This window comes from Erpetoichthys calabaricus, chromosome 4 (assembly GCF_900747795.2).
Source record: "Erpetoichthys calabaricus chromosome 4, fErpCal1.3, whole genome shotgun sequence".
In the NCBI taxonomy this organism is placed as follows: domain Eukaryota; kingdom Metazoa; phylum Chordata; class Cladistia; order Polypteriformes; family Polypteridae; genus Erpetoichthys; species Erpetoichthys calabaricus.
In genome coordinates, this window is record NC_041397.2 from 203299289 (window position 1) to 203319203 (window position 19915).

A 19915-nucleotide genomic window follows, 5' to 3' on the forward strand; every position below is an offset into this window, starting at 1 on the left:
TTTGTACTTACAGTTTAACAATCAAGTTTTCCAAGAAAAATAATTAGTTGAGTCACAGAGCTACCAAGTTTACATAACCAAAAAAAAAAAAAACTTTAATGTTGACATAATAAATTGGTCAGAAACATTGTATGAAAGAATTTTATATTAAATATGCAGCGTTTCCTCCTTATAACTTATAATGCCTATCAAGAAAACACCCTTATCTATTTTGGCCTACAGAATTATTGGCATGTCCTCAACACGTTGGTATCTACAGTAGCTAAAAGTCTTCCACATAATGTGTTGCATAATTGTAATGAGAGTGATGAAGTCTTCCATTCAAACTTTGATTTCCAGAGTAACAATAAAGATAACCAGGCAGAATGAGATGCTATTACTTGTATATTCATATTTACAAATATTAATTTAAAACACTAATATCCTAAGAGTCCGATGCTGTGTCACCTGCACATTTTGTGGCTATTTTCTACCTGTAATGTATAAGGCAAAGCTCTTTTTTTTGGGATCAGATTTTTACTAATGAAATCAAAGGAAAACTACATCTGAAATAGAGCCACCACTTCCTCACCCCATTCCAAGTTCTGCACCACACCGCCAGGAACCACAGCAGTGCCAACTAACCGCTCCACTACTCCCAGCAAAGGGAGTGAGTGCATCAAACGTTTGTACTGATAAAAGTTTTAAGTTTGGAAGCAGCAGAACCCCAATCATGCATTGAGTCATTTGACACACCATTAATGTGTGTTGCAGATAGTTCCAAAAGAATCAAATTATGAAAGGAAGACAGCCAGTTCTTCAGTGTAATCAGGCTTGAAGCCTTCCATCGGGAAGGAAGGAAAAGTTTAGATGCTTCTGTATTCAAGCATAACACATTTCGGTAGTGCACAGAGAGAGCAAGGTCTTAAAGGTCTAGGTAAGGTCTAGTGTAAGAATATGTGGCAAGGGAAGAACATGAACTGACAACACTGAAGAAAGGGAACAGGACATTAAAGACCAGAAAGCCCGAAGAGGAGGATATGCAGAAATGTCTCTGGGACATCATGTGGGCAGAAGTGACTGAGGGGATCTGTGCTGAATAACAAGCATTGGGCATTGGGTAAGATATAACTCATGTCCAAATTTAAACTGCATAAGTTGAAGGTATGGTTTCTTGATGGAAATTTGGTAATTGTGAAAATGAAATACTAGCAAAGAGGAGAACATGATTTAGAGACCACTGAGAGATAAAACTTAGAGGTTTATAGGAAGCATTACATAAAAATGAATAGAGAACAGAGACAGGCTTTTTGAGAAGTGAAAACAACAATAAGTTTTATTTCCGTACACTGTAATAACAAGCAGGAACAACTATAAACGTTTGGGGAATTTGTACCCCATATACTTGAAAAAAGGCAAAAATGATAAAGTACCATCTTTACAGACAGCAAGTTCAAAACAGAGCTGACATATGTAGACAAGATGGTGGATATATATGCTGGAGACAAGAAGAGGTGAGAGCTGGAGGAACTTGAACCGGAAATGATGTCATCAGGAGGAGGGATCTTGGTTGGTGGAAGTGATGTCATAAGGAGGCAGGTTCTTTTGAGGGTCTGCAGAAGGAAAAGAGGAAAGAGTATTACTGGACAGCGCCACCTTCTGCCTCAGCTGAGAATCATTTATTTTTGGGCCCATAAACTGTCTCCTAAGTGCACGTGTGAACAACATACATACATTTCATACACTGGATGTAGCTCAAAGTTCTTTTACAAGATGTCAAGGAAACAGATACAAGTAAATAAAAAATTAAGATTAGGTAAGAATAATAATGAATAAATAACATACAATAAATAAATACTACACACATAAGATAGATATATAATTAACAGAGAAGTTGAGTCCTTATATAAAAATAGCTTTTAGAGAATTAAACTCTCTAAAGATGAGTCCAATGATAAGGCTAGATGACCAGGAAGGACAGAAAAAATAAAAAAAAAACTGTAGATACTCTAGAGAATAAAACAAAATCTGCAGGGGCTCCAAGGCCAAAACACTACCCAGCCACTACTGGGCATTCTACCTAACATAAATGTTCTTAAGTATTGTAAGTAACTTAATTATCATTATTGCTTGATTTTTTTTTCAGGCTTTGTCTTAAAGGATTCGACATTGTGGGTCTCGTGGGAATTTGGGGTTTCATTTAGACATCTCAGGTGGCTGCACAGGACTTTGATCAGGTGGTGATGCACCACAGAAGAAAGAGAAAACAAAATGGAAGCAAGTAGAGATTAATAATGACTGCAAATTCATTGAAGAATTAGTTAATTAAGACTAGAACTAAAAAGTGGTAATGAAAAGTGAAAAATTAAAGAAGTGTTTATTTGCTTTGAGTTTTTTTTTAAAATTATCCACTGTGTTAAACTGACATATCTCTATTGGTAAAGTATTGCAGATTTTTGGAGCTTAGCAGCAAATGGCCGCCTCGCCACTTCTTTAATGCTTGGAGCTTAGAATAACAAGCAGACTACTATTAGAAGATCTAAGGTTATAACTTGGAATGTTAGAGGATAGGCACTCTAAAATATATGAAGGGGTATGATTATTTAAAGCTTTCTATACCTTTAGTAGTAGTTTTAATTGTCATTTCTAAAGGTACTCAATGTAACAATGCTAAAACTGGTGAGATGTGTTTTCTTTTTCTGGAGAATATTTTCGCTTTTGCATTCTGAACTAACTGCAACAAACGTTTTTAGATAAGAGTTAGGACTGCATTACAGTAATCAAGTAATTCAGGATCTTACAGTCTTGAAAGAGGTCTGCATTATGCCGTGTTTCTTAGCTGGAAAAATGCAGTCCTAGTAATCTGGTTAATTTGCAATTTAAAGTTTAGGTCAGAGTCCATGATTGCACCTAAATTCTTTACATCCACCTTGACTTTTAAAGTAAAAGGACTGAGTTTATTAACAAAACTCTCATTATTTTCAGTTTAACCAATGACTACGATTTCATTTTTTTCTTTACTTAGCTTGAGGAACTTATTACTTGTCCATTTAGAAATACAAGCAAGACACTAGATCAGAGGGCCCAGAACATCAAGGTTGTCAGGTGGTATAGATAAGTAATACTGCGTGTCATCTTCATATTGAAAATAACAGCAGGCCCAGAATAGATCCTTGTGGTACACCATACATAATATAATGGATAACCACAATAGCTAACAAACAATTTTCTGCCTGTTAAATAAGACTGAAAGCAATTTTTAGACATTTCCAGAGAAACCCACACACTGACTAAGGTGATTTATAAGAATACTGTGGTCTATAGTGTCAAATTCTGCACTCAGGAGTAAGAGAACAAGAACAGATATGTAGCTTAGGTCAACATTAACCAACACAGTTTCTGTATTAAGGTTTATTCTAAAACCGGACTGAAATTTGTCACAAAAAGAATGTTTATGTAAAAAGTTTTTTGATTATGGAAAAACTGTTTTTTCTAGAATTTTACTTAAAAATGGTAGGTTAGAGAGGGGAGTCTAAATTCTTGAGCAGGGGTTTAACTACTGCCTTCTTTAGATAATCTGGGAAGACCCCTGTATCTAATGATTAGTTAACTGTCAACTACACTAACAATTGGCACATCACAGATGTCTTTGTAATAGCATGTTGGGAGTCATTGACAAAGGAAAAGAAGAAGAAAGTGTAAAGAAGACATAAGTAAGACACCATTGGCCCTAAGTGCTGAATGAAACGGTGTGGTAAAGTACATTGTGGTCCATGATTGTGTTTAACTTTTTTTATAAAAAGAGTGTGGCTCTGGCTTGTGGGTGTGGGTGATTGCTGGTGGAAAAGCCATGTGGCCATGGGGTGTTCAATGGGGAAACTGGCTGACCACTTGTTCATGTGCAACTCTGCGGTTTCTTAAGCACTTACACTCACAAAAAAATATAAGGAATCAGAGTAGGGAAGATCAAAAATTCACAAAATATATCAGGAATAAGTAGGGAAGATCAAAAACTCAAGGGAGAAAAATGTGAAAGCAGCAAAACTGGGTGACCGAGGCAGTGTGGTGGGCAGGAGACACAATGGTTGGATGGTGTAGACAGCAAGAGGAACAGTGCTCCACCAGTTAGTTGCTCCTTCTAAGCACTGACAACTAAAGTGAGTTTCTTTTAATAGCACAATGTTGAGGCACCCCTAATGTAAAAGGCTGAGGAGGTATAAACAGGGATTCAGATAATTCACGCACGAAAGGTCCCCATGAGGTGACAGAAAGATCATTCATAAAGAAAACAGAAAGCAAGCAAAATCCACAGGTGCAAACGGGCTGCAGTGGAGCAGTAGCCTACCAATCGACAGCCACTTTGTAGGACTAGAAAGTATAGCACTGGACACTCCCTGACTCCCACCTATCCCACAAATCCCCATGGGAAACAATGTCAAAGAAAAACTAAACAGCAAAGAGAACACCCAATGTAAAACCAATTCTTCACTCCCTGACACCAATGACCGACCAAGCAAGAGCCAAACTAAACAGAAGGGTTAATGCTACCAGAAAGTGCTGTAAATACTAAAAAAGGACTCCATGGAGGAGGAGAATGTGATTGATATATGGTGCTCTGAGTGCAATGGCAGATATAGCACTACAAGTAAAGCCCTTCCAACCCCCTGAAACTACCCCTCCAATATCCATAACATGTCAAGTATACATTACAAAACCACCAGCAAGTGAAGAGTGAGGAACTGATTAAGTAAAACTTGTCACAAGCTAAACAATGATCTACAAATAATTAAAAAATAAAATATACACAACAGTGAAACCTATGTTTACAAAGAAATCCTGTAAAGTTCCTTTAGACCATCCCTTATCCTATTAAGCAAAAGGAGAACAGTGTGTTCTAACGTGATGCAAATAGTGCACAGGAAGACTTACTGCTACTTCGGATGCATGGATAGAGCTAAATTGAAACAATTACTACATGGGAACACAGCATGTAACCCTGAATTCCTCGAGAGTGTGTTGTACTCTCTGGAGAGTCAAACAGAGAATGTTAAAGGCCCAAGCTGAGCTGGATATATGAGAAAGCTGATTGTAGACCAACATCGTTTGCCTTTCTAATAACAGGATTTATCACATGCCTTTTCTGAGAAGTCATCACTGAATAATCAGGGGAAACCTTAATATGGGATCTCTCATGGGCAATCTCTAATCTCTTATGGGACTCAGCCAACACTCATTGCTTATCAGATTATTTTAAAATCCTGATGATGAGAACATAAGGCTTGGAAGAAATGATTGACTTGAGTACATCCTGTGGTCCATTTCAATCTCCAGAGTGGTTCCACTTAATGCTGGAAACTATTTCAACCAGGCTTTAGAGAGAAAAATAAGTGTATCGTCTTTCCTCGAGTTTTACAGAAGCCTACAGTCCATATGTGTTTATCTCTGGTCACAGATCATCTAGATCTGCCAGGTTTAATTTAAGTGAAGCAATCTCTCTATGCAAGGATCCAATTTCTTCTTTGTGTTGTAAGAAACTGGTATTTTTTAATTTAGGATTGGCCAGTGTTGATACCAGCAATCTCTGAACTCAACTCAGAACATTGTCATTGCATATTGGCATTCAACACATTTGTTAAATAAATATTATACATTCCTGCGAAATCCAATTTTTCATCAATTTCCAGTATGAAGCATCGGATTTCGCAGCGTCTACTGTTGGCCTCGACTTCTTTGGTGAGTTGAAAGCTTCAAGGCAGGACATCTTGCACAAAAATATAAATAATTTTAGTCAAACATATTTAGTGAACAGTATTATTGGTATTATTCCTAAAGGCTATTATAAATTTTAAATCAATCAAGAAAAAGAGTCATAGTGACTCTCACACACTTCCTTTTGTTCTTGTTACAAAGTAATTGGTCAAACAGGCACCAACGCATGATGATGGCATACACCCCTCTTTTCTGTCTTGAAGCCACCTAACCATTTGATTAACTTTCTCCGAAAGCTGAAAAGAGCAAACCTTCCTTGTCCTGTTCTCACAACTTTCTACAGAGGCACTATAGAAAGTATAATTGACCAGCAGCATCTCAGTTTGGTATGGTAGCTGCACTGTCGCTGAAAAGAAGAAACTTTGAAGAGTGGTGAGGACAGCGAAGAAAATCATCAGGTTCTCACTCCCATCTATTCAAGAATTACACTACTCACATTGCCAGAGCAGATCCATTAAGATCATAAAAGATCCCACACACCCGGCACATGGGCTGTTTGAACTTTTGCCCTCTGGAAAACGTTACCACAGTATGTACTGCAGAACGACCAGATTTAACAGGAGCTTCTTCTTCTAAGTTTACATTATATTGTATTGTAATATCGTACAATATTACATTGTCTATATTGTATATATTATGTATAAATATTGTATCCATATAGTGCAATATCACAATCACTGTGAAACGATGTGCAACATTTTCTTTCATATTATATTTCACCCACTGACTGGCTTACATTTATATAAATCTTTTGTTTTTATTGTTTGTACTGTGCTGCCTTGTGCTGTCTTACGCTGTCTTACCTACTTTCTGTGTAAGAAGTGAAATGTTTGTAATGTCTGTATGTTGTCTTGCGTGCACTTGTCTTTTATGCACCTGTCTTTTATGTCTGCACATTGAGCCTGAAGAAACGCAATTTTGTTCAGCTATGCATCCATTGTTGTACTGTTGTATGGTATTAATGACAATAAAGTTCACTTACTTATTTAACTTCTCCTTTGAGATTTCCACTCACCAAAGCCTTGTCTACTGAGCATTATGTTCTATTGAGAAACATGTAATACAGTTTAGATTTAGCTTGTTTATTAATTATTCCATAATGCTATCTTGTTCTGTAGAAGTTAATGATTTGCTCATTTTACGGACCAAAATAATCCTGTTCAGAATTAATTTTCTTTGTATTTTCTGTCTTGGTGGTTCCGCTCTGAACAGCTATATGCTGCTAGTAGGATAATAAGTGTTTTAACTTTTTGGAACTTTGCTGTGAATTGAAAACTATATTGCCAGAAATAACATCCACATCAACATTATTTCTAAGGATACAGAATAATCCTCTGGAAACATTTAATCCTTGATCATACATTGACACTCAAGGGACGTGCAACTCTCTGGCCACTGGTTTTCCATTGCCGTTCGCCTACAATTTTTTTTTATTTACTTCCAGATTAAGATCTCAGCTGTTTGCTTGAAGTACACTTCAGGTGAAACTATTTTTTTAAACCAGTGGTGGACTTAACAAAAAAGAACAGTAAATTAGAAAGGATTCATTTATGTAGAAAAAAGGCATATGCAATACTATGTGTAGCAAGCACCAACACAGAGACACCATGTGGAATGAGCAGTTCAGACCTTTACAAATGGGTGTATTTACTGTTTGATTCAGCACAAACACAAGTTTAGTTTTCTCCTAGTGCTTCTAGTATACATTCTCAACATAGGGAACCCCTTTAAAAGAACTAATATGTGCTTGCCACTGTGTTCACCTTTGTCGACCTTCATGTGGACATCACGGGTCGCACTGTGTCATGTAGCTGCATACTTGTGGCCAACTCCTTGCGATCAGCTCTCCAGCATTTAATCTCTCTTAGCTCTTCCCAGCTGTGCATCTTCTCTTCAACCTGCCCTCCAGCATTTCAGCCTCCCCAGCTTCTTCCATTACCATAGGCCCTCCTCGCACAGGCTCCCGTCACTCACTTCCTTCTGCCAGAACACCAGATTGGCTAGTAATCGTTACACTGGCCCCACCCAATCTGTACACACTTTGTTCTTGGCTGCCACATTATTTTTAATATACAGATAAAGCAAGTACATGATTAAAGTCATGAAAGCAATACTCAAAAAACATTTTGTTTCCTGTAACTTACTATCCGTTGCTTTTCATTGTAATGATTCCGTTCAAGTCTCAAAACTCATAAAAACAGACCTGCCTCAGTCAACCTAGGCCCAGACTCAAATAGCAGGTACAAAAATGAGTCTCGAGTTTTTAAATATTAAAGGCTTCAAAATTTACAGAATGTAGGAATGGGAAGCTATTAACCTTTGGTTGAAAAGACAAGCAAAAACTAAGTTTCTTGAATTTTTAAAGCTTTATTCATAAAGGAATACATGAAGACAAAGGAAGAACAAAAACAGAGTAAACATATCTAATGAACTTGAACCATAAATAATACCTTAGAAGTGAAACAGGGGTCGATAGCAAAAATAGTACCAATAAAATATAGAAACTAAAGACAGAAACACAATGCCAAAACTGCACTAAGCACTTAAGTTTCTCTTGTTGTACAACTAGGGCAGTCCTCCAGCTGCATCATCAGGTGGCACTGCCTCCTTGGGCTCTACATAAGAGAGATAGGGCAGATAACAAAACACACTTAACTGTATTCTGAAAATAATGCAAAATAACAAATACATAATACAATACGGCACGGTGGCGCAGTGGGTAGCGCTGCTGCCTCGCAGTTGGGATACCTGGGGACCTGGGTTCGATTCCCGGGTCCTCCCTGCGTGGAGTTTGCATGTTCTCCCTGTGTCTGCGTGGGTTTCCTCTGGGCGCTCCGGTTTCCTCCCACATTCCAAAGACATGCAGGTTAGGTGGAGTGGCGATTCGAAATTGGCCCTAGTGTGTGCTTGGTGTGTGGGTGTGTTTGTGTGTGTCCTGCGGTGGGTTGGCACCCTGCCCGGGATTGGTTCCTGCCTTGTGCCCTGTGTTGGCTGGGATTGGCTCCAGCAGACCCCCGTGACCCTGTGTTCGGATTCAGCGGGTTGGAAAATGGATGGATGGATAATACAATACCATATAAGTCAAATACAGACCAAAGAAAACCAGAAACAGAATTTATAACATTATATGATAAATAATAGTTGAAAAAACACAATAGTATGTGAATAAGAGCTTATAACAGTTGTTACAAATAATAGTTTGTGGAAAAACACAAAGAATTAATAAGGGAAAAAGACTCTAGCTGAAACATAGCAGTAGTGGTGGCTCTTTTCATGAAGAATGGAAATAAAATTCTGTTAAATAGCTTCACATGAAGACCCAGCTTAAACAACAGCAAATAATACTGAAACGTTAATGAAACAAAAATGTTAAATTACTCATATTGCATATCCAAATTAAGGTTTAAGGTTAATTAATCTCAAAGACCAAAAAAGTTTCACACCTGTGTGTTTTGGTTATAATATTGTTAAATAAGGTACTCACAGAAAAGTTTTTAAAGTTTTACTTAGCAATCATTACCATCAACATGGAGTAAGTAACAGTTAAAAAAATATCATTTTTGGGTGGAGTATTCCTGAAAAATAATTAACTTGAAGAGACAGCGTTCTGTTATGGTTTAGATTGGAGAGGATGGAAATAGTAATATGAGTATCATCGCATGTACAGAGTACAGTAACCATCATGCAACATGGTTCTGTCATAAATAAGAATACATTAAAAAACAACTCTTCATTTTATTTAATACAAACCAGAAATTCTGCTGGACAACGAAAATTGTCATAGTATATATATATATATGATCCATACATATACATGTATGAACATAAATACAAATTAAATTCATGTGTAAATATCTAATTAAAGCAAAAAATCAATATAAGTTTGTATAACGATTAAAAGTATAAACACAGTAATATAATGATTAATGAACACTTAATGAGTAAGTGTTTTGCACTTCACAGAAGAACCCAGGAATTCAAATACACCTGGGACCACCACAGGGAGTGCTTAGAGAATTCCCAGGAAATTGCTCGATTCAAGTCACAAATCAGATGTGCACTGACCTCTTGGGCTGTTCTCTATCTTTGTGGACCTGTGACTTTATAGACACCCCTCAGCCTTAGAGGTGATTCTGGGGTTTGGCCAAGAAGAAATCGGGAGGCAGTGCACCAGTTAGCTTCAGCAAAGATTTGACTGACAGAGAGGCAATGTGACCAAAAGATTCGAAGAGAGAAAACAGGAGATGAGGAGGAAGTGTTGGATAGGAGTTTAGTTCATAAATACTATATTTTGAAGGTAGTGAGGGGACGAGCCACCCCCTAAAATAGTGCTCAGTAAGACAAATGGAATTTATTTGTATCATATTAAATATTATACTTTCTTTTCCCACCCCCCATTTAATGGTTGAAAAGAACCCATTAATCTCATGTTCTGAGCTCTTCTTGTTATTATTTTAAGTTTGATCAGACACCAAAGAGGGATCTCATGTAAAAAGATGAACATTTTATTTTATCTTGACGATTTAAATGACAAAGGCCTTGAAATGGATTTTTTTGTCAGGCATTAGATATAGTAAACACACAGCATTATTATTCATTGGCAATCATAGTCCATCCCCATATCACGATGTCATGATCAATGCAGTGGCACAACCACAAAAGCACCTTTTCATTAGTCTATATAACTGTTCTCTGTTAAATGTTTTGATTCAAATATCAGGTTGGTTTTTGAAACATCATTATTTTATTGATACAGTTTTAATGTTTCCTCAATGAATGCATGATTTCAAAATTCTTCTCAATTTTTCTCTTGCAGTTGGGTATGCCTGTGCATCAGTGAACAGCCTTTAATTTTGGAGGCATTGAGCTTTACTGTTTGCTTTGACACTCATTGACTTATGTAATAGTGAAATGATACATTGTGGTTTGTGATGTCATGCTATATCATGATATTAATCAGAATGATTCATTGTATTTGAAAATGCATATTCTGTAAGCTAATCAGTACAAATAACGATTAGACTAGATTTTTATTACTTTACCCTTTGTAACATTTCTTTTAGTTCAGTTTAAACAAAGAATGTCATATTGCTGGCCTTTGGTGTTGTTTGGGGCGTTTGAAGTATTTATTAGATGCCACATCACTCTTAAGAACAGACACAGAAAATTGAATTAAGACTGATTCAGATGTTGCCCATTCACTATGTTTCCATGGCAGCTGTTTCCAAGTAGAATGATGTTGCAGCATAGAAAAGAGGGGGATTTGTTTCCATTGGCAGCATGTTGGTGGCGTAGCTGTAAACAAGCACACAAGTGAGATGTGCTGTAGCAGCCTGGGAGCACATGCTGATTCATAGCTAGGCTGTTACACAAATCAAAAGCATCAAACCAAACCTGATGCAGCCTTATAAAAATCTGACACACCTACCAAATGTTTTCCATAAAATGAAAGGAAAGCAGGCATTGGCACAGACGTCTGACACGAACTGGATCTTGAAAGATGAAAGCAGCTGATTTTTTTGAAGATTATGTTATATTTAAAAGAATTCTTCATTAGTGGCAGTATTTTAGGCTCTCAAAGCATTGCATTGGAGGGAGTGAGTTCTGTGTTAGCCAAGGGAAATATATTTTTGGTCATAGTGACAATTTCTGGGGTGACTTGACTCAGGAGTAATTGCAAATAAGATGTTAATTATGAGAGTTATATATCGGAAAGTAATTTAGGCCCCCAGAGATCTGATTGTACAAGAGAGCTTCATAGAGTCTCATTGAGAACAGGAAACCAAGATATTGTTTTTAACCTTGTAGGTTAATTAGGCTAAAAATTCAACGTCCTATTTTTATGGTACCCGGAGATGGCATAAGGCATTGTTAACTAGAATGATTTAGTGCTCAGCTGTTTGTGGTATTTTAGTTTACATTCCCTGCTGTTACTTTTATTCTGAGATTCAAGTAAGGCAAGGTAGTTGTATTCACTAATAATAGCATCCGAAAGTGGTGATGTGTAGCTTCACTGTACTCTGTAGATGTGACAATAATGATCCTATACATAAAGTTGTGAAGATATTTTAGAGGCAGCAGAATATACAATGGGTAGAGACAACAGTCTAAATATCACAATGAGGTGCAATTCTCAGCATTTATTTTATTTTATTTACAGGACACCATTTTGTTTTTTACTGATCACCGCTATTTTGTCTTTAAGTTTCATGGGCACTGACATCTTGATTATGGTTGCTAGAGACTTTGATGGATAGAATACAGTATTATGATGTTGTGTTGTCGTTTCCTTTTTACCAAGTCTTCAGATTCAGATAAAATAAAATCAGAAATGGTTTGTGAATCTTAACTTTGGTAAGTGAATCTCAAATTTGGTTTCAGTAATGACCTTTTTAGTGATTTTAGTTTTTGAGGTCTGTGTGTGTAGTCATATGTCCAGCTTATCATTTCATTTTTGTTCTTTTGGACATGTCTTTTTATATCTTGTTACAATACTTCATTAGTGCCTTTCAGATGGTTCTTTACACTTCTGTACAATTCACTATATTTTCTTTATCTGTCTTATTTTTTTGTTTCTATTCTTGTCTTCTTGTGGCTGAAACAGTCTTCAGAATTTTGGGTATTCCGGAGAGTGTGGAAGATTGAAATTCCACTAAATTCATAATAGATCTCTTCATCAAAATCCTTCAAAACGCTATGAAAGAAAATAAATGAGTTCAGGAACACATCCCTTACTTGGCAAATGTTTCCTGAGAGCCTTAAATATTAAATGTGTGAAATTTCAAGATCAGAAGGGGATACTCATGTATGAAGACAACCGGAACACACATGATTTCAGTGTTAAATGTTCTCAAAATAAGTGTCTTTTTGTCATCAACTATGATCAGTTTATTTTTTCCTTAAAAACATTTACCTTGTAATAATGTTATTTATGATCAGGAAGTATTTTGGTTAAGTATTTGAATTGTATGTGGTGCCTTGTGAATTTTGTTTGATAATTTTTGCATTGGTATTTAATACCAAAAGACCATTTTGTTTTTATTTATACATCGTTGTTTTGGTACCTGACTCCTAGGTGGTTGCAAGGGTTATGTCCCCATATCAATTCTGCAATGGTTTAAATAGCAATTAAATAAAACATTTGATACCGGATTTTGTGAATACATTTAGAAACCTTTGTGCAAAATGATCTCCTGTAGACACTACTTTGTTTTCTCCTTCAAATTAGGAGTTTGCGTTTCTTATTGGCTTAGTATCGAAATCTCTTGTCCACCTGGTTTCAGTTCTTGTCTGCATATTGACGTCTCTTCCAGGTTAGCCCTTTTAACCTGTCTGTTTGTTTTTTCCAACAGCAGAACACTTAAAATGCCATTAAGAACCAACTATTTACAGTAAGTCAGTACAATGTAGACTTAGGAATTCATTTGGACTAAAAGTGATACTTGGATACACACTATATATTTTAAACATCTAAGGAACCTAAGGAGACCTTGAAAACTCATCTGATCAACTGAACAAAATAAAGCATGACCAGCCTATGAGCATTCTTTTAATGGCAAAAATAGAAATTTTGTCAGGAATAATGCTATTTCAATTAGCACGGCAGACTCTATTATTATTAATATTTATGGTATAGTCTAGCAGATATTATTAACAATTTAATTATTATATAATTCTCTTTCCTATACAGTATTTCACAGCTGGTAAAAATTACTATTGTATTAAGACTGTTAGCATTATTTCAATTAAAACAATTGACTTTATTGACACCATACTATTCCAGTCTTATAGACAGATATTATTATTATTATACAGTTTCTTCACTTTGTATATACATATATTGTAATAATGAACAGACTCGACACACTTAAAAAGGTTTGGGGCAGCCGTCTGTATAATATTCCTAGATGCAAAAGGCTTTTGAATAGCACAGAGATGTTCACAATACTGGGTCCAAAGCAGAACTGCCAAGGGTTTGCAAAGATGGCGACTTTAATGGATCAGACCGGAAGTAATGTTCTTCCGATGTCAGTCTGTGTGCCGGAAGTGATATTCTTCTGGGTGCCAGAACTGGAAGTGATGTCATCAGCTCTGAATCAGACAGGTTTTCCTGGTCTGTAGAGATAACAGGAGAAGATTTAGTGCACCCTGCCAACCCCTGACCTGGCGTGGAATTACCTTTGCTTGGTCCATACAATGTCCTCCTACTCGCACGTGTGTGACAATATATATATTTAAACAGTATATATAGGACATAAGAAATCTGACAAATGAGAGGAGACCATTCAGTCTATCAAGCTTGTTTGTTTAGGTAATAGCTAAGCTGTCCCAATATCTCATCCAGATTTCTTACTAAAGGTTGTCGAGGTTACTGATTCAATTGCTTTCTCAAGTATGTGATTAACCCTGAAACTTAAAGAAATCAAATGGATGTACTTTGTTGATGCCTTTGAGGATTACAAATACCTAGATTAGGTCCCCATGCAGTCTCCTCTGCTCAAGACTAAACAGAATGTCAGAATAGGACACGTCCTTAAGTCCTTGGATGCACTTGGTTGCTCTTCTCTGTGTTCTGTAGAAAACGGAACACACATGAAATGTGTGTGTTCCAAATAATGATCTATTATTTCCACTCTAAAACTCCTCTTCACTCCCAAATAATCAATCAAGGTATGAGTTGGGAGAAGTTTGTGCACGTTCTAAGTCGTTGGGGGGATGGAATGCGAACGGATTTAAGAAGCGATTTAAGGTGGGATGGATCTACAAGTTTTTTCGTAGGCTCTGGTAATTCTAGTGTTAAAGAATCTGCCAACTGACAAGCAATTTATCCCTGTTTATACTGAAGAATATATTCAGTTATATAGCTTTCCTACATGTGTTATTTCAAATATGGATCCTTGGCTCATTTCCCAGTTTTGGAACAAACTTCTATGTTAAAACAAGTTTTCAGTTAAATTTAACCTAAGGATGTTACTAAAAGAGCAATAGCCAAACCAAACACATAAATCATTGAGTAGTGTGGCATAGTGCTTAAGACTTTGGACTTCCAACCCAGAGGCTGTGGGTTCAAATCCTGCTACTCACACTGTCTGACCATAAGCAAGTCACTTCTCTAGCCTGTGCTGGAAAAAAAGCAAAAGAAATGTAACCAGTTGTTAGTCACAATTGATAAAGGCGACAGGCAAACAGGTAAATAATAATAATAAATAATGAAGATGTTGAGAAGTATCTTAAAAGCACTGCTTACAGAGTACACTTCAACATTATACAATGTTGTACCTGCATGGCTGACCACCAGACTCCTCATATTAGGCCTTAGAATCACTCTCTGCAAATAGATTTTGGACTTCCTAACAAACAGACCTTACAATTTACAATTACAGAGTTTCAGCATTACATCCTCCACTCTGCTAAACATGGACAATATTTGTAAGTGTGCTGAGCTCCCTTCTCTACTCCTGGTTCACTTGTCACTGTGTGGCCAGACACATCTCCAACTCCATCATTAAATTTGCTGTTGACACCAGTATCATAGGCCTAATCACCAACAGTGACAAGACAGCTAACAGAGAATACATCTAGCTGCTGACTCAGTAGTGCCAGGACAACCATCTCACTCTTAATGTGAGCAAAACCAAAGAGCTGGTCATAGACTTCAGGAAAGACAAGACAAATCCCCACTGTCAGATTTCTTGCAGTGACAATCACATTTAAACTGAAATGTGTATAACACATTTCATCTCTTGTCAAGAATGTTCTCCAGTGCTTCTGCTTCCTAAGATCTTGCCTATAGCCATCTGATCTCAATAAGTTCTGAAGGTTTACAGTGGAGTCAATCCTCAGTGGCTTCATCACATCTTGGTACGGTACCTGCTTGGCTCAAGAATGTAATAGTCAATCATAAGGCCAAATATTGTAATATAATAGTGTGTGTGTCGATGTTTTATATATATAATAGTATATTATGTAAATATAGTCATGTGCATGCACATAGGGAACAGTTTTAAGGCTCTGGTGATGGTAATTCTCCTCTGCTTCAGGGATTGCTACTCTATGATAACGCCTTCTCTTTCTTTCCCTCCACAGACAAGAACATTGGCTGCTTTTCCACCATTGGTGGAACACTTCTGGTGTTCGTCAACCTCAATCTGCCTCTTCCTGCTGGAAGCAGTCTTAACCTGAACAACCACCTTCTTTGGTTGTCGTATTCACACTTCTGTCTGAAAAGATGCAACTTAATGCCTTACCTGCATTTTATTTCTCTGTTTTTGAGACTCCAATTATATGGTTGCTTATCTACGGGTGTTCCAACATTCCTCAGTATTTTTGCTTTATTATTAATATATATACAGTATATATATTGTCTTTGTTCTTTGTTCACATGGCATTTAATTTGACTTGGCACATCTCAGGTTGGTTATGCTCTATTCACTCTTGTATAAGACATGTATTTAGGTCTCCTCCAGTGGGGATGTCCTCTTTACAGATTCAAGCCCATTTGTTTGTTTTCTTTTACTACTTCTTCTGTATAAAGTCTGGCACATTATTTAAAAACCATTAAAAAAAAGTGATCACTGGTTACATTAAACAATCCTTTAAAATCCTGGATGAAAGAATAACTTACTTTTATATACCAAGAGGCCACAAAAATATTTTTCAAGAGACCTAAAGCAAAGGGACCTAACTTTCATTTCCATTTTTATTGGGTCTGAATAAATGCAAAATGAGATCACGAAAAAAATCAGGTAATAATTAACTTGAACTCACTTGAGTGGTAATGGGAAGGGAATTTAACACCTCTTCAAGGCAAAGTTTTTTATTTGCTAGGCGACTGCAGAAATGTGATGGTTTTATACATGTGTGTGCTAAAGCAGTTAAGAGGAGCTCATGAACTGATAAATGTGAGAATACCAATTGCCATGTTGCCAAACTGTAATTTTCGTCTCATTAATTGTAAATAAATATGAGAAGAAAATCTTCTGGGAAGCACTGCTAGGGAATACGAGGCATCTGATTGGGCAGAAGGAATCTGGGTAAACAGACCTGATAGAAAACCTTAAATTTATTATGGGAAAAAATAATGATACTGCTGCCAAATGTGGCAAAATAGGTTTTTTCATAGTATATGTTAAACCTAAGATTATGATTTTGCTTCATCCATTTTCATTTTTCTATGTACAAGAATAAATTATTTTTCTTTTGTGAGATTTAAGTCAGTGCAATGGCATGTGAGACCTTGACGACAGGAAGTTTAATAAATAAAATCTCATTTAGATTTTCAGTAGAACAAAAAGAAATCCCAATTATCTTGCCTTAAGCATCCTCCTTACAGTAATTAGACCATTTCCTGTCTCTAAATGTAATTGTTTCCTTTTAATGGATTCTCAAAGCATTTGTTTTGGGACCTGAATTGCTGTAAACAGCAGCACAGAGGCGGGCATGGATGGTGTAACCTTGGAAACTTACTTATTGCAATACTAATGGATTAAAGCAACAGTTACACCCTGATATCCAGATCTGCAAGGAACAAAGTGTTACCTGCTAGGGAGTTAAAAGGAATATAGAAATTTAAAGCATGCCTGTAAGTTACATGTTTCTATATGGAGTACAAGTTACTAGTAACTATACTGTACATACGGTAATATTCATGAGTTGTAAGCATTTGATAACAGTATAACTTAATCTTTTTGTCTGTCTGCACTACACCCTTGCATAATCTCTAATTATTTAAACACAAGCTTACAGTACTGAAAAGGGTAAACGAATTTGTTTATAAATGGTAACGGATTTGTAAAATCCAGTGAGCTTTTAATTGAGGTCATTGTAGAAGGTCCACACTGAGGTATGTGCTGCCAGCGGACAGTTCTACCTGCTGGATTCAGAAAACATCATTATTGGGTGAAAAAACTGGTGTTAAAAGAATTATAAAAATGATGATTTTTGCATTTTTTTCTTTATTATTTATACTGATAGACAAGACCATGCAGATAACAAAATTCCTGAAATACTGGTTTTGAGACAGTCACACAGATGTCAAGTGCCCAGTCAAATTCTCCTGAATCAGCTCTTCTATTCAAAAGCTCAGTTTCCCTTTCATGCAAGACTTTTATGGAAATGGTTAATTTAACAATATTTTATCAAAAGTACATGTTTGGGATATTGTGAGCATATTACTGGGTACCTCACGTTTGAGATTTTTTTTCATGGATGTGTTGATGTTTACATTTCTTCAAACTGCATCTCCGTTCAAACCCATTTTCTCAGAAATTGTGTAATGTCTGATCCCCATGAATATGTCAGCCATTTTATAACCTGCTTAGTCCTGAACAGGGTCACAGGGGTCTTCTAGAGCCTATCCCAGCTAGCTTAAAACACAAGGCAGGAACAAACTCTAGACAGGGCACAGTCTATCGTAGGACAAACACACAACAACAACAACATTTATATATAGCACATTTTCAAACAAACAATGTAGCTCAAATTGCTTTACAAGATGAAATAAAAACAACAACAATATTTATTTATATAGCACATTTTCATAAAAATGATGTAGCTCAAAGTGCTTTACAGGATGAAGAAAAAGTAAAAATACAATATATAAAAATAAAATTAGGCAGTACTAATTCAATAAAAGTACGGCCTGATGGTCAGGGAGGACAGAAAAAAAAAACAAAATCTGCAGGGGTTCCAAGGCCACAAGACCACTCAGCCCCCTCTAGGAATTCTACCTAACATAAATGATCTCAATCAGTCCTCATGGTTTTCAGGCTTCACATGGAGGAACTTGATGATGATGGTCACGTGAACTTCTGGAGGGTATTTTCCGTACGTCGCTTAAATCATCCGAGATCAGATGCCTCATCTTGGATGAGTTAATGCCGGTGAAACTCATCTGGGATAAGTCGGTTTTTCAAACGCGATCGTGTAGTAGATTAGTCTAGCTGGATCTGATCATCCGAGATGAATGCGCGCGCCCGCGCTGATCGAAAAGCCCATATATATTGAGTCTAGAAAACATGATCAGCAAGTCTTTGATAGGCTTTAACAAAATGACGAAAGAACGGGTGCATAAACAAAACCTCCTATGATGAAAAACAATTTTGGACGGCATTTTCCCTTGCCCGGACGCGGGTCACCGGGGCCCCACTCTGGAGCTAGGCCTGGAAGTGGGGCTCGATGGCGAGCGGCTGGTGGCTGGGCCTGCACCCATGGGGCTCGGCCGGGCACAGCCGAAGAGGCAACGTGGGGTCCCCCTTCCCATGGGCTCACCACCTATGGGAGGGGGCCAAGGAGGTCGGGTGCAGTGTGAGTTGGGTGGTGGCCGAAGGCGGGGACCTTGGCAGTCCGATCCTCGGCTACAGAAGCTGGCTCTTGGGACGTGGAATGTCACCCTCTCTGAAGGGGAAGGAGCCTGAGCTTGTGCGTGAGGTTGAGAGTTTCCGGCTAGATATAGTCGGACTCACCTCGACGCACAGCTTGGACTCTGGAACCAACTCCTTGAGAGGGGCTGGACTCTCTACCAATCTGGAGTTGCCCCCGGTGAGAGGCCGCCGAGCGGGTGTGGGTATACTTATTGCCCCCCGACATGGAGCCTGTACATTGGGGTTTACCCCAGTAGACAAGAGGGTAGCCTCCCTTCGCCTTCAGGTGGGGGGGGACGGGTCCTAACTGTTGTTTGTACGTATGCATCGAACAGCAGTTCAGAGTACCCACCCTTTTTGGAGTCCCTGGAGGGGGTGCTAGAGGGGCATACCTTCTGGGGACTCCCTCTTTCTGCTGGGAGACTTCAATGCTCACGTGGGCAATGACCAGTGAGACCTGGAAGGGTGTGATTTGGAGGAATGGCCCCCCCCCTGATCTGAACCCGAGCGGTGTTTTGTTATTGAACTTCTGTGCTCGTCACGGATTGTCCATAACGAACACCATGTTCAAGCATAGGGGTGTTCATATGTGCACTTGGCACCAGGACACCCTAGGCCTCAGTTCGATGATCAACTTTGTGGTCGTGTCGTCGGACTTGCGGCCACATGTCTTGGACACTCGGGTGAGAGAGGGGCGGAGCTGTCAACTGATCACCACCTGGTGGTGAGTTGGCTTCGATGGTGGGGGAGGATGCCGGTCAGGCGTGGCAGGCCCAAACGTGTTGTGAGGGTCTGCTGGGAAACGT

General features: G+C 37.9%; 1 protein-coding gene across 1 annotated transcript in view; it reads right to left on the minus strand.

Moving 5' to 3' along the window:
- Positions 1 to 19915, minus strand: part of LOC127527635 (uncharacterized) — a 286851-nt gene that overhangs the window by 189678 nt on the left and 77258 nt on the right. The window lies entirely within an intron of this gene.